At 38.2% G+C, this 14,515-nt stretch overlaps 1 protein-coding gene across 3 annotated transcripts in view; it reads right to left on the bottom strand.

Annotated features, from left to right (window-relative positions):
- Positions 1–14,515, bottom strand: part of MAP9 (microtubule associated protein 9) — a 114,259-nt gene that overhangs the window by 3,047 nt on the left and 96,697 nt on the right. The window lies entirely within an intron of this gene.

The raw sequence follows: 14,515 nt of genomic DNA, 5'->3' as shown, positions 1-14,515 counted from the left end.
TTTTCCTCAGAAAAATTCCAAGTAACAAAGACTAGAAAAGATTCTGAAACCAGAAAGAAGCAGGGTAGCTAAATTCCATTTGGATAATGGCTTAGATCTTCTAACTAACTCAGAGAGTCTGTGATCCTGGAGTAGGTTAGTTTCTTATGAGAATTTGCCCTCAGGTGATCCTTTTTGTCCACAAAGTGCTATTTCTAAAGCACAGATTTAACCTTGTCACTACCCAGCTTAAAACTCCTAAATGACCCCTTTCCAGAATAAAATGCGAAATCCTTGGCAGGGTATTTAAATCCACAGTCTGCCTCCCACTGTCCTTTCCAATCTTTCATATGTTTCCTGTTCTAGTCAAACTGCTATACTAGCTATTCCCTTTATAAGACATTCCATCTCTGACCTTTGTGTTTTTGCATAGATTGCCTGCTCCCTGGCCCCCCCCCCCATCTGGAATATACTCTCTTCTTACTTTGGTCTCTTAGTGTCCTTTCTTTCTTTCAAAGCACAAGGGACCTGGACCTTCGTTTCTTGAGGGGCCCCAACTATGCTAATTTTACTCTTAACTGACTCATTCCCTCAGCTTCTCTGCTTCTTCACCAGGTGCCTTCCGACCACTGGTAGGCAGCTGGATGGTGCAACTGATAGAGGCCTGGAGTCAGGAAGATCTGAATTCAAGTTTGACCTCAGACACTAACTAGATGTGTGACCTTTGACAAGCTGCCTCAGTTTCTTCAACTGGAAAGTGGAGATCCTATGTCCCAGGGTTGTTGTGAGGATCAAATAAGATAAAATGTATAAATCATTTAGCAAAATGTTTAGAATGTAGTAAATGTTATTTAAATGTTGTTATTAATATTTCTGCAGATAAACCTGCATACTGGGACCCCCTCTCCTGATTGATGAGTCCTTTGCTTGGACCATTATTTCAGGAGGGGCTCAAGGCATGCTCACCTCATTCTTGCCTAGACCCACTCTCAAGACTTCTCTTTCTCCTCTCCAATGATTGCCCCATCGGCATACCATCTCCTGAACTCTCCAGTTCCTCTCAACGTGTTGTCTTTCCTTTTAGAGCATAAACTCTCTGAGGATAGGGACTATCTTGCCAGCTAACATAATTGTGCATTGGCATTGGCAAACGAGAGCTTTTTCCTTACAACCATGTGTTATACCAAGAAATGAATGAGTTGACCACCCAAGCTAATTTTAAATTGTGGACTTTATTAGCGCGCGGCTGCCAGGGATATTCACATCCAAATCAAGCAGCCCCCATCAGGGGTTGAGCTAGGGTTTATATAGGGAGTATACAGGACAGGGAGGGGGATGGATCTTTGAAGTCTGGCAAGAGGAAGAGGTTTTTTTTGGGGGGGCTGGTCAAGGACACCCTTCTCCCTCTGTGTAGATATGATAATGCTCTGCAAACTTTCTCACAATGGAGGCTTCCAGAGATATGATCTGAGGGCTGTGGCCTGAGCAGCCAGATAAGGGTCTTGCTAAGGAATTTGGAGGTTTCCAGAGATATGATCTGAGGGCTGGAGCCTGAGCAGCCAGATAAGGGTCTTGCTAAGGAATTTGGAGTTTTCCATGGCCTAAAGGGTTCTACTACCTAAATGGTAAAATAATGTTCTGCATTACACATGCTCAACCTGTTGTGCTGATGCTATACTCCAAGGACTCCAGAACATTTCTACCAAGGCAATCCCTATGTGGCCTTCCAAGCATGCGCTCTTATTGTTTCTCTACTTTTTACCACATGGAGGAGCCTTTCAACCAGCTGCCATTCTCTCTGCTTGGCAAATGAATATTTGCTGACCAAGGTACTTAGAGGCTCTTTTTGTCTTCTTGTTAAGACAATTGATTTACGTTTTAAACTTTTGTATGAAATTCTTGCAACTTGTCTTATGTGTTTTTTCTTCTTCCATATTTAAAAAAATTACTCAGTGATAAGCATTTGATGGAAGACATAAAGGCTATGTCGTGAAGGAAATTGCTGTGCTACAATAACAATCTGCAGTAATCATTATTTATATAATAATGATGATGACAGCTGGCATTTATGTTAGAATAATAGTTGACATTTGTAGAGAATTTTCAGTTCTATATAAGAACTTTACAAAGTACTTTTCATATACTATCTCATTTGTTCTCCCCTACAATCCTTCAAGGCAGGTGCCACAAGTATACTTTCCCTCATTTTATAGATGAGGGAGCTGTTGCTCAGAGAGCTTCCTGGGCTTGATCACATGGCTAGTAAGTGTTGGAGAAGGGCTTTGAAACCAGGTCTCCCCAGCTCCAAGTCAATGAGCCATAACTAGGAACTTTTGTACCCAATGCAAACCACACTTGAGGCAAATTGTGTGCAACTCACCTTCAGAGGAGGGGGAACTAGGACATTGTCCTATAAGGAAGAAACAAAGATACCAATGCGAGACCACTGGTAAATAGGCTTCTACTATACATGAAGGAAAGCCCTTCCTTTAAATGATGGGATATGGGAAGGATTTAGTTTTATCGTATTCTATTTTAATTAACCATTTTTAACTAGGTGCCAAGATCAAAATAAACTTAAAAGCTCCATCAATTTACAAAAGAAAGAAAGAAAAAAAGAAAGAAAGAAAGAAAGAAAGAAAGAAAGAAAGAAAGAAAGAAAGAAAGAAAGAGCAAGCAACATTTAATGGATCAGCTTTGTTTAGCCTCATCATATACTACACTCCTTCATGCACGCTGTATTTTGGCCAAATACACACCTGTAGATTAGTATCACTAGACCAATTCAGAAAACCTGGGTCCTAAATTGGCTCCACACCACAACTATGGCAAATATATATTACTTATCCTGAGCTATTTCCTCCTCCAAAGATACTCTGTATAAGAATACTCCAGGGAGGATATCACCATGTAAGACAGTGATAAAATCATCAGTTAGAGTCACTAGGCTTGGTTATATTCTGTTATCATGCTACTTTTTGGTAAATTCCCTGTTTCATGGAAATTTAGTGAAAAAAAAAGCCACGTGTGTGGTACTGTGGTACTTTTCCTCTTAGCCTCTGAGGGGTATCAAGCCATTTTTCAATATATGGACCTAATGCAAGGATGGATTTCCTCTTTAGAGTACGTAGTATAGATGGGGTATCCCAATGACTATTGATATTGCACCACTCTACTATACATAGGAAGATAGGTGGATATGGCTATCAGTTTAGGGCCCAGAGTGATTATACTGCTGATTGAAATTTGGGAGTGTGGTTGGGAATGTACATGTTCCTGTGTATTCTTCTGATAAACATCACTTTTGTCCATAACCACAAATCTCTAATGTAATTAATTACTGTACCACATAACTGAAGCCCTAATTGGTAAATTATGCAGATTTATATAATGCCCCATGCTTTTCCACCTCCATACCCTTGCCTTATGCCTGGAAGTCATTAACCCTCATCCCATTGCCCTGTTGAATTTCCATCAAATTTAAAGCCCAATTCAAAGGGCTCTCCTCAAGGAGTCTTCCTGGATTCTCATCATTGGTAATGACTGTTCCCTACTTGAATGTCATGTAGGATGCTGTACCTCTCATTTTCTATTCTAGTTATTGTTGCACTGTTAAATTTTGTTAGGTTGAAGAATATGTCTTTTCTCAATTTGTATATCCTAAAGTACCAAAACAGGGTACTGCACCCTATAGGTACGTACTAAAATTTTTTTTTAATTTAATTGAATGAGGATAAAATCTCAACGCCATTCCTTCTTTTTGTTATTTCAATATGTCATCTTTTATGAATCAGCCCCATCTCTCTAAAAGGATTAAGGAAGTAATTTATTTTTCTCTTAGACATCAGAGATAGAGTTGGATTTTAGAGTGGGTAAAGCACAGAGAATATCTAGGTCAACCCTTTTATTTTACCAAATACACTGCTTTGTGAAATAATTTGAGATAGTATACTGTTTTTCCTCCTTCCTTACCACTTTTTTCTATAATTTACCTTGAGATTCTTAACCTCTAGATGAATTTTACTATTTTATCTAGTTCTATAAAGTAATCCCTTTATAAATTGATTGTTATGGTACTGACTCTATGAATGAATGTAGGTGGCATTGACATTTTTATTGTATTTGCATAACGTAACGTGAGTAATTAATTCTTCTCCAATTATTGAACTATTTAGTTTATTTCTATGAAGTGTTTATACTTGTATTCATAAACTTCTCTGTGTGTTCTTTAATAAATACACTCAGATATTTTCTACATTCTGTAATTATTTAAAATGGATTTTTTGTCTCTTCATGCTTGCTTTGTTGTTAATATAAAGACTGATGATTTATGTGGGTTTATTTTATATCTGTCACTTTACTAAACTTAAAACACTAGTACTCTACAATTAAAATTATTCATTCCCACTTTTATGCCCCCTCTTTTTTTCACTGAGTCTTTATCTTGGCCAATGGTTCTTGTAGTTTCTATCCTTTTTGTTCCCCCTTTATACTCTAAACTCTGAAGCCAAAGTTTATTTAGCTTATAACTATTTCTTCCTGCAAGTTTACTTTCCCTCTTAAACCCTCTCTTTACTCTATTTATTACTACCTTTTCCCTCCTCTTTAATTTCAAGTATTTCTACGCCAAACTATGTGTCTGTGTATTTGATCCTCCCTTGCCCATCCCAGATAAGAATGAAGTTCATGAGATGTTGTTGCTTCTTCTCCTTGTTGTTTGGATTCCCTTCTCCTCACACATTCCAGTTATAACAAATAAGTTCTTTCTTATTTTCCTAATTTCTTTCCTAGTATATTATTTTTCCCTTTCCCCCCCTCTATTTAAAATCAACAATATCAAACTAAGACATCCAAGTCTCTGTGTTTGCCTTTCTGTACTCCCAGAAAACTAATAGGATGTTATAGGACCACTTGTCTCTCCTCAGAATGTAAACAGAGGTCTGGTGGACCTCTGAGTGCCTCAGGGGGGGGGAGGGGGAACTGGTGGAAACCAGCTCAGAAAACCACCAGGTGCCTTGGCACTCTACCACAAAGGAATCTCAGTGCATTAGCAGAAATGAGGGAGACAACACTGCAAGGGGTCCCAGGCAGATAAACACCCAGCAGCACCCATCTAAAAGGACCTGAAGAAAGCTAAAGCAAAGGAAAAGCAGGCAACCTAGAATTGCCTGAAAGTGCCAGCCTTTCTGATTCCAGCCCAACACTAAGTAAGCTGCCAGAAACCTACAGCCTCCAATTGCCAGCACAAGAGGCCCAGCACACAAAGCCAGTGACCAAGACCTAGGCTCCCAACACAAGAAGCTTGGGTCAGTACCCTCTGTTCCCCGGCAGGAGAGCTCAATCTCTTTAAAGGCCAGGGAATAAAGAAACACCATGAGTAAAAAGAAACGTACCATAGATTCATATTATGAGAAGAGTGGAGATCAAGACAGAAATTCTGAAGAGGACAACATTGTCAACAAACCCACACCTGCAAAATCAAAAGGGAATATGAACTGGTCTGAAGCCTTCTTAGAAGAGCTCAAGAAGGATTTTAAAAGTCTAATGAGAGAGGTAGAAGAGTCCTTAAAATATCCAGTTGGCCAATTGGAAAAAAAGTATATTGAAGAAAACAAATCCCTTAAAAATACAATTGGCCAGTGGGAGAAGGAAGTACAAAAACTAACAGAAGAAAACAATCTTTTAGAAACTAGAATTGGACAAATGGAAACTAATGACTCTATAAGAGAGCAAGGGTCAGTCAAACAGAAACAAAAAAAATGAAAAAATAGATGAAAACGTAAAATACCTCATCAGTAAAACAATAGACCTGGAAAATTGATCCAGGAGAGACAATTTAAAAATTATTGGAGTACCTGAAAATCATGATGAAAAAAAGAGCCTGGACAGTATCTTTCAGGAAATCATGGAGGAAAACTGCCCTAAAGTCCTAGAACCAGAAGGTACAATAACCATAGAAAGAATCCACCAATCACCACCTCAAAGAGACCCCAAATTGACAATGCCAAGAAATATAATAGCAAAATTCCAAAATTACCAGATGAAAGAGAAGGTGCTGCAAGCAGCCAGAAAGAAACAATTTAAATATCATGGAACCACAGTCAGGATTACACAGGACCTTGCAGCTTCTACATTAAAAGACTGCAGGGCATGGAACATGATATTCCATAAGGGAAAGGAGCTTGGATTGCAGCCAAGGATCAACTACCCTGCAAAAATGAGCATCATTTTTCAAGGGAGGAGATGGATATTCAATGAAAAAGGGACTTCCAAGCCTTCCTGATAAAAAGACCAGAGCTCAACAAAAAATTTGATCTTCAAGAAAGACATGAAAAGGTAAATGGGACAGAAAGATATAATATGTTGTTAATAAGGGTGGACTGTTTACATTCCTACAAGGGAAGATGACACTTGCATCTCTTGAGAACTGTATTGTTATTATACCATGTTAAAGAAGTATACATAAAAAGGGTGGATATTAGTTGACTTTGATGTAATGATAAAAAAAAATCCAATCAAGTGGGTTAAATGGATCCAAGTAAGTGGATTAGTCTGATCTTAGAAAATGTACTGAGAAAGGAGGAGGCAGACGGGTAAATTACATTACAGGAAAAGACAGAGAATCCTAGTACAGCAGAGGGAAAGAAGGGAGGGGGGTGAGCATTGTTTGAACCTTACTCACATCATATTTGGCTCAGGAAGGGAATAACATAATCAGTTAGGTATAGAAATCTAACTTGCCATATAGGCAGTAGGAGGGAAAAGGTGAAGGAAAAGGGAGGGGGAATAGAAGGGAGGGAAGAAGCAGTAGGGCAAAAGGGAAAGGGAGGGAGGGACTCAGGGAGGTGGTGGTCAAAAGCAAAACACTAGTGAGAATTTGTACTTACAACTTCACTAATGTGAAAATATGTTTAATAGGAATGTAAATGTACAGCATAAATCAGATTGTGCACCATCTTGGGGAGGGTGGGGAGAAAGGGGGAGAAAAATTTTAAACTCAAAAGCACATGAAATAAGTGTTGATAAATCAACATAAATCAACAAAATAAAAAAAAAATTTTAAAAGATCCACTTTTTTAACCCTACAGGATCATACTCAACTTTTCAGGTTAACTTATTCTTGATTGTAAGCCTTTATCTTTTACATTTTGGAGCATCATATTTCTAGATTTTCTTTCTTTCTTATATAGTGGTTGTAGTATTTTCACATATAATCCTGAATGTAGGTCCTTGTTAACTTTTTTTTTAAATTAATGACATTTTTGCTATGATTTTTCCTTTTGGTATTTCTTTCACAAGTTGGTTAGTGCATTCTTTCTCATTTCTCTTTGCTCTCTGGGTCTAATAGATCTGAGCAGTTTTCATTTATGATTACTTGAAATATAATAAGGTGATTCTTTTTAAAAATAGTTTTCCGGGAGTCTAATGAAGATTTTTAAATCCTCTCTCAACTTGTTTTTTTTTAATAGAAAATACCTTACTTATTCTATTTATTTAAGTTTATTGTTGTTTATTCTAAGTTCTCAATATATTGATTTGTTGTCTTATGGAGTTTCTGAGTTTTGATTGCTTCATTCTACTTTTAAGCAAGTACACTGGTCTAAGTTTTTCCATATTCTGTTCTAAGCTATATATTCTCCCTCCAAGTTTGCATCTCCAAAGCTCTTACTTCAGTTCTAATTTCATTTTCTAGTTTTTTTGCTTCATTTCTTCCAGACTTTTTTTTTTGCAGTCCTTGTAGCCAAGACATTCTTTTCTCTGGGGCTCCACTTGAAGTTGTTATGGAGTTATTTTCTTCCGTTTCCTCATCTGTAAAATAAGGGGGGTTGTACTAGATGGCTTGAAAGACACCTTCCAAATCTCTGTGATCCTATAATTCTTAGTTTACCTCTTGGGCTTCTCTCAACCCTAAATATTTCTTTATTTTGTTTTACATGTTCCTCCCCACATTGGGTATTACTGCCTCTGTTGACGTGGAGATGGCAGCTAAGTCTAATCCCTGCCCTCTACAGGAATACCTGGTTGAATCAGATTTGGGTCTGTCACATTCCTACCTCCTTAAGCTTACTTGATCTCCAACCAACAGTTAGCTCCATCCATTTCTATGGGGCTGAGAGGTTCGAATTAGATGCCTCTGTTTATTTTAATGATCCCTGGGACCTGTGTTTGTGCTACACTGTCCAAAGGCTCTACCCATTCTTTCTTCTATTGTGGCTCTAGAGCAGACTGTGCCTTCTGTCTCCCCCAGGTAGCCTCAGCTCAGAGCATCTACAGGCTTCTGGAAATCTTCTTGTGAAGTTCCACATTAGATGGAGGAACTTATAGCTATTTCTCCTTGTGTGACACCCTGTTAGAATAATTAGTCTATTTAAGCCTAAGGATGTTATAATAGTCTTCAAGATCCATATGGTTCTCTCCTTTTCAGCTTCAGGGAGTTTATTTTAGATGAAAAGTTATGATTTCAATCATAATCATCCAAGTCCCCCTCTCCCCCCAGTTAGGATTATTCCTAATAGATAGAAGTTGGGTTTTCTGCTTAATTTTCCATTTTTATTTCTCTTTTGTATGGCAGGTAAAAGATAAAATGGCCGAGGAAACAAAGGTTTGAGCTTCCAAGCACTTCAATTTATTAAGCAAAGCATGCCAATTGCCTAACAAATCAAAACCAGGACCCTTCCTTAGCTTAGGGCTGGACTCCAAAAGGGGGAGGGGGCACAGATTTTTAAATATCAAAAGCAATCAAATAAGACCAACTAATTAAAAGGAAACAATTCATTAGGTAATCTGATTTCTAATTAGAAGAAAGATTAGGGATATTCCAAGTTGGGAAGGGAAGAGTGAAAAGGTGCAATTCCCTGAAAGCAGAGAAAGAGATGGCCCACTCCCCCCAAGTGCATATAAATTATCAAAGGAACATGGAAACAATAACTAATTGATCAGTATGGGGCCAGTTTTCAGATAAAACATATGGGTTGCTTGAGAAGTATAATTGTGAGCAAACTCCTTGCACCAGGTATCTTCAGATCTGACTGATTTCTCATCAATATAACTTAGGTCTTTAGGCTATAAGCAGCAGGTAGATGTGGTCCAGCTTCCCAGCCTTGCAGGGTTAGATTTAAACAATGCAATAAAGTTTTCTTTCAATTCCTACAACTGAATAAAGTTTTCTCATAAGACAGAAATTGGACTAGACCGATAACGGAATAGAAACTAAGCTAGCTCCAGAATTGAGTCACAAGATGGAGTCTGTGTGGTTCACTCATTTTCCACAGTTAACCACTTGCTATCCTAATCCCCTTAATTCTCCCATTAGTTAACTACTGGCCTTTTTGTGGTTGAGGCAAAATTTAGTTTATTGGACCTATTTGGGTAATGTGTAATATTGATGAATAGACAGGCACTGGGAAGAGTTAAGTAAGGAAAGAGCCAACCTTTTCTCCAGACTTCCTTCATCGTAGGTCTTTTGCACTGAAAGGCCTATAGAACCAATAACTCTTGCCTCTACACAAATTGCCCTTCTTTGGCTTTGCTTCTCGGAGGTATATTGGAATGCCACACTTGCTCCAATCTCTCAAATGGCTCTGTTTAGCTTAATAATTTATAGAAGACCCATGGGCCAGGGTCAAGTTCCTTAGTCTATCTCAACATAATTCTTACAATATCACTATGGTTTGAAGGACTTCACACTTTTTCACATAAGACCTTTGTTTGAGATTGATTGATTGACCACCTCAAAACTTAATTTAAATACAATGGGGTTGACTTAATCAATAATCCCACTATTACTTTTGTTTTTTCTTAATCATTGTTCCTTCTAATACATTTTTCAAATTTTGTTGGAGCTTTTTTAGGAGATCTGGGTTCAGGAGTTGTAAGTAGGTTGACAAACAGTTGTTAAGTACTGCTGTGAGCCATGCAAGGTACTAAGTATTAGGGTTACAAATAAAGGGCAGGAAAAACAGCCCCTGTCACCTAAAAGCTTACATTTTAATAAGAGAGACAACATGTAAATAAATAGGTACATACTAGATGTATACAGAGTTGATATAAAGTGATCACAGCAGGGAAAGTATTAGCAGCTGGGGTAGAGGTAAGGGGTACAGTTGGGAAAGGTATCTGGGATTACTTAAGATTTGATCTGGTTTTGAAATGTGCATACCCTTTGATCCAGCAATAGCACTTCTAGGGCTATATCCCAAAGAGATCAAACAAATGGGAAAAGGACCCACATGTACAAAAGTATTCATAGCAGCTCTTTTTGTGGTGGCAAAGAATTGGAAATTGAGAGTATGCCCATCAATCGGGGAATGGCTGAGCAAGTTGCGGCATATGAATGCAATGGAATACTATTGTGCTATAAGAAATGATGAACAGGCCAACTTCAGAAAAACCTGGAAAGACTTATATGGTCTGATGCTGAGTGAAGTGAGCGGAACCAAGAGGACTTTGTACACAATAACAGCCACGTTATGCAATGACTAAGATTGTTAAACTGAACCCTTCTCAGCATTAAGAGGATCTAAGACATCTCCAGAGGCCTCGGGATGGAAAATGCTGTCCATATCCAAAGAAAGAACTATGGAAGTCAAATCGCTATCACTTATTTTTACCTTCTGTTGAGTTTTGTTTCATCTTTCTGATGGTTCCTCCTATTGGTTTTAATTTTTACTTACAACTTTACTAATGTGAAAATATGTTTAATGGGTATGTAAATGTAAAGCCTATGTCAGATTGTGTGCCGTCTTGGGGAGGGTGGGGGGGAGGAAGGGGGAGAAAAATTTTCAACTCAAAAGCATATGGAAGTGATTGTTGATAAATCAAAATAAATTAATTTTTAAAAAAAGATTTGATCTGGTTTTGAAGGAAATTAGGACAAAGGGTAGAGCATTCCAGGTGTGGGGGATAGACAAGGTGTCATGGAAAGTCTGATCAGAATTCAACATTCCCATGAAATGAAAACTTGACACAATAGACTGATTCTTCAGCAAGTGGGTTATTGACAGGGGAAGATAAGGGAAGGAAATATGGACCTGGGCCTGACATCCAAGCTGGGGCATAACCAGCTGCCTTAGAGGGAACAAAGCACTAAACATAAAAATGGCAAGGTTACATGATCATGCTCACAAGGAGAGGGGTATAGTCAGCTCAATGTTGAACCATTCCCCAATTTGAGAAATATCTATGATCCCCAGGAGTCTTTATGTCCATTCTGCTGCAAGTGGCTGAGCCATGTAAGAGGGGCTTCCCAGGGACTTCTTAATAAAACTAGAAACAGTTGGGTCCCTTTTAGCACCTATAAGAGGGGCTTTCCACAAGGAGTAGGAACAGCTGAGCCCCTCTCTAGGAGTAGCTACAAACATGCTAAGAACATTCCTTTATGCAATACAAGGAGATTTACAGGAACCAGGGAGAGGGTACAGGTAGGTGCCAGGAACATGTAATTCTAAAAAGGCAATAATTTTTTAAAAAGATTTTTAGTGTATTGTGGCATGGTATGGGTGCAGATCTCCACTAAGAATAACTCAGTATGCAAAGATTATTCCCTTGGAAAGCACTGTAGGTGGACACCAGGGACATGAAGCTTAATAAAGTCAAAGATTCAGGGCCTTATAATAATTTTATATCACATAGGGCAAGATACAAGATGGGGTATTTTGTTAGAGAACTATAAGTTGGCCAGTGTTAATGGATTGTAGAATTGCATGTAAGGTAGTCAACTGTAAGAAGTAGGAAAGCGCCAGATTCTAAAAAGCTTTGAACGCCAAATGGAAGAGTCTATATTTGATCCTGAAAGTAACCAAGAGCCACTGGAGCTAATGGGAAGAAAGGCAGGGAGGGTCACAGGGTCAGACCTACTACTCTTTTGGAAAGTCAACTCAGTAGCTGAATGGAAATGATGGATCAAAGTGGGAAGAGACTGAAAGGAAGATCAGTTAGAAGGCTCTCTCAATATTCCAGGCAAGATAATGATGGATTAAACTAGGTTGGTGGCTGGGTGACATGGCAGGATGAATATGAAAGATATCATGAAAGTATAAGCAAAAAGATTTGGCAACATATTGGATGTATAGAATGAATGAGAGTGAGGAGTGAAGGACCACCGTGAGGTTACAATCTAGGTGAATAAGAGGATAGTGGAATGCATTGTTGGTGGAGTTGTGAAATGATCCAACCATTTTGGAGAGCAATTTGGAACTATGCCCAAATGGTTATAAAAATGTGCATACCCTTTTACCCAGCAACAACACTTCTAGGGCTATATCCCCAAAAGATCATACAAATGGCATAAGGACCCACATGTACAAAAATATTTATAGCAGCTCTTTTTGTGGTGGCAAAGAATTGGAAATTGAGAGGATGCCCATCAATCGGGGAATGGCTGAACAAGTTGTGGTATATGAACGTAATGGAATACTATTGTACTATAAGAAATGATGAACAGGCTGACTTCTGAAAAACCTGGAAAAACTTGTATGGTCTGATGCTGAGTAAAGTGAGCAGAACCAGAAGTTGTACACAATAACAGCCATGTTGTGCGACGACTAATATTGATAAACTTAACCCTTCCCGGAAATACAAGGATCTAAGACATCTCCAAAGGATGGAAAATGCTATCCACATCCAATGCAGATTGAAGCACACTATTTGCTATTTTTTTTCCTTCTGTTGAGTTTTGTTTCCTCTTTCTGATGGTTCCTCCTATTGATTCTAATTCTTACTTACAACATTACTAATGTGAAAATATGTTTAATAGGAATGTAAATGTATAGCCTATATCAGATTTTGTGCCATCTTGGGGAGGGTGATGGGGAGGAAGGGGGAGAAAAATTTTAAACTCAAAATAATATAGAAGTGATTGTTGATAAATCAAAATAAACTAATTTTAAAAATAAATAAAAATAAAAAAAGAAATTTAAAAATAAGAGGATAGTAGTATCTTAGAGAGTAAAGGGGAAATTGGGAAAACTAGGAGGTCTGGGAGGAAAGATAATGAATACAGTTTTGCACATGTTGAATTTGAAATGCCTATGGAAGATTGAACCTGAGTTTCAAAGGACAGTTGTTGGTGATAGCCTGGAGCCAAGGAAAGAGAACAGGATTGGAAATGCTTAATTAGAAATCTGCATAGAGAACATCATCAAATCCATGTCAGCTCATGAGATCACCACATAAAATATACAAAGTAAAAAGAGAAGAGGGCTTAGATAGAGCTTTGGGGGACCCCCACAGGTAGTTGGTATGGCATAGATGTAGGACCTCAAAGAAGAATGTAAGTTGTCAGGTAAATAGGAGAACCAGGAGAGATCAGTGCTGTGGAATTACAGAGAGGAGAGAGTATCCAGGAGGAGAAAATGAGCAACAATGTCAAATGCTATAGAAGGGTCAAGAAGAAACAGGATTGAGGAAAAAGCCATTAGATTTGACCACTTAAAGATAATTGGCAATCGGGAGAGGATAGTTTCAGTTGAATGATGGTATTGGTAGCCAGATTGCAGAGGTTTCAAAATTGAGTGAGAGGAGAGGAAATGGTGACCAGGAATGTGAACAATCTTATCAAGGAGTTTAGTCATGAAGAAAAGAGAAGAGTTACAGGACAATAACTAGCTCAGATAGTAGAGTATAATGAGGTCTGTTTTGTTTAAGGATGGAGGAGTCATGGGCTTGTTTGTAGGAAGCAGGGAAGAAGCCAGAAGATAGGGAGAGGTTGAAAGTGACAGAAAGAGTAGGGATGATAGTTAGAGTAATCTTCTGGAGAGGACAGGAGAGGATGAGATCAAATGTATATACAGAGGGATTGGCTTTAGTGGGAGAAGGTTCAACTCTTCTTCTGAGACTGGAGTAAAGAGGAATGTGTCTGATGCAAGTTATTTGAGGTAGAGGTGAGAAGGGGAAAATCTCAGAGACTGGCTTCAATTTTTTTCAGTGAAATATGAGGGAAGGTCATCAACTGAAAAATTGGGGTGGGGATGCATAGGAAACTTGAGAAGAGATGAGAAGAATTGGAAATCAAATCAATTAAAGGGAAATAGGATATTGTCCTGTAGCTATCCACTTGAGATTAGACAAAATAAATTTATAATAGAACCAATGTGTATGGTCTTGTGATTTCTTCCAGAAATATAAGGGGAGTATAAGACATTTTCTACATTCAAAGATCTTGCAAACTATGACCTCTAATGGCTCTCTATTATTTTATGATTCTTTGAAGGTCAAAGATTTTAAATTCACAAAGCCATGGGATTGAGAGTATAATCTATTTCCCAAGGACCTCAAAGCTGTATATGCATCAGGACTGATGTTAGAGGATTCCTCCAAATGGTCAGTTGTTTTTTTTTTTTTTTTTGGCTTAAATCCTTCCCCAAGTTTATTCTGGGAAATTTCCAAAAATAGTTTGTATGTAGCTTGGGTCTAGATTTCCACAAATATGGATAATAAAGTTCCCAGCCCCTGTACAGTCTCTCTAGGCTACAAATTAATATTGGGTAAAAGAGAAACTTTAGTAAATAAAAAAGGCAGAAAGTACTCACAGGATTCC

The sequence above is a fragment of the Phascolarctos cinereus genome, unplaced genomic scaffold (genome assembly GCF_003287225.1).
Source record: "Phascolarctos cinereus isolate Bilbo 61053 unplaced genomic scaffold, phaCin_HiC Scaffold_9;HRSCAF=440, whole genome shotgun sequence".
Taxonomy (NCBI): Eukaryota; Metazoa; Chordata; class Mammalia; order Diprotodontia; family Phascolarctidae; genus Phascolarctos; species Phascolarctos cinereus.
The sequence above is the reverse complement of the archived record's forward strand: the minus strand, read 5'-3'. Positions and strand labels throughout refer to the sequence as shown.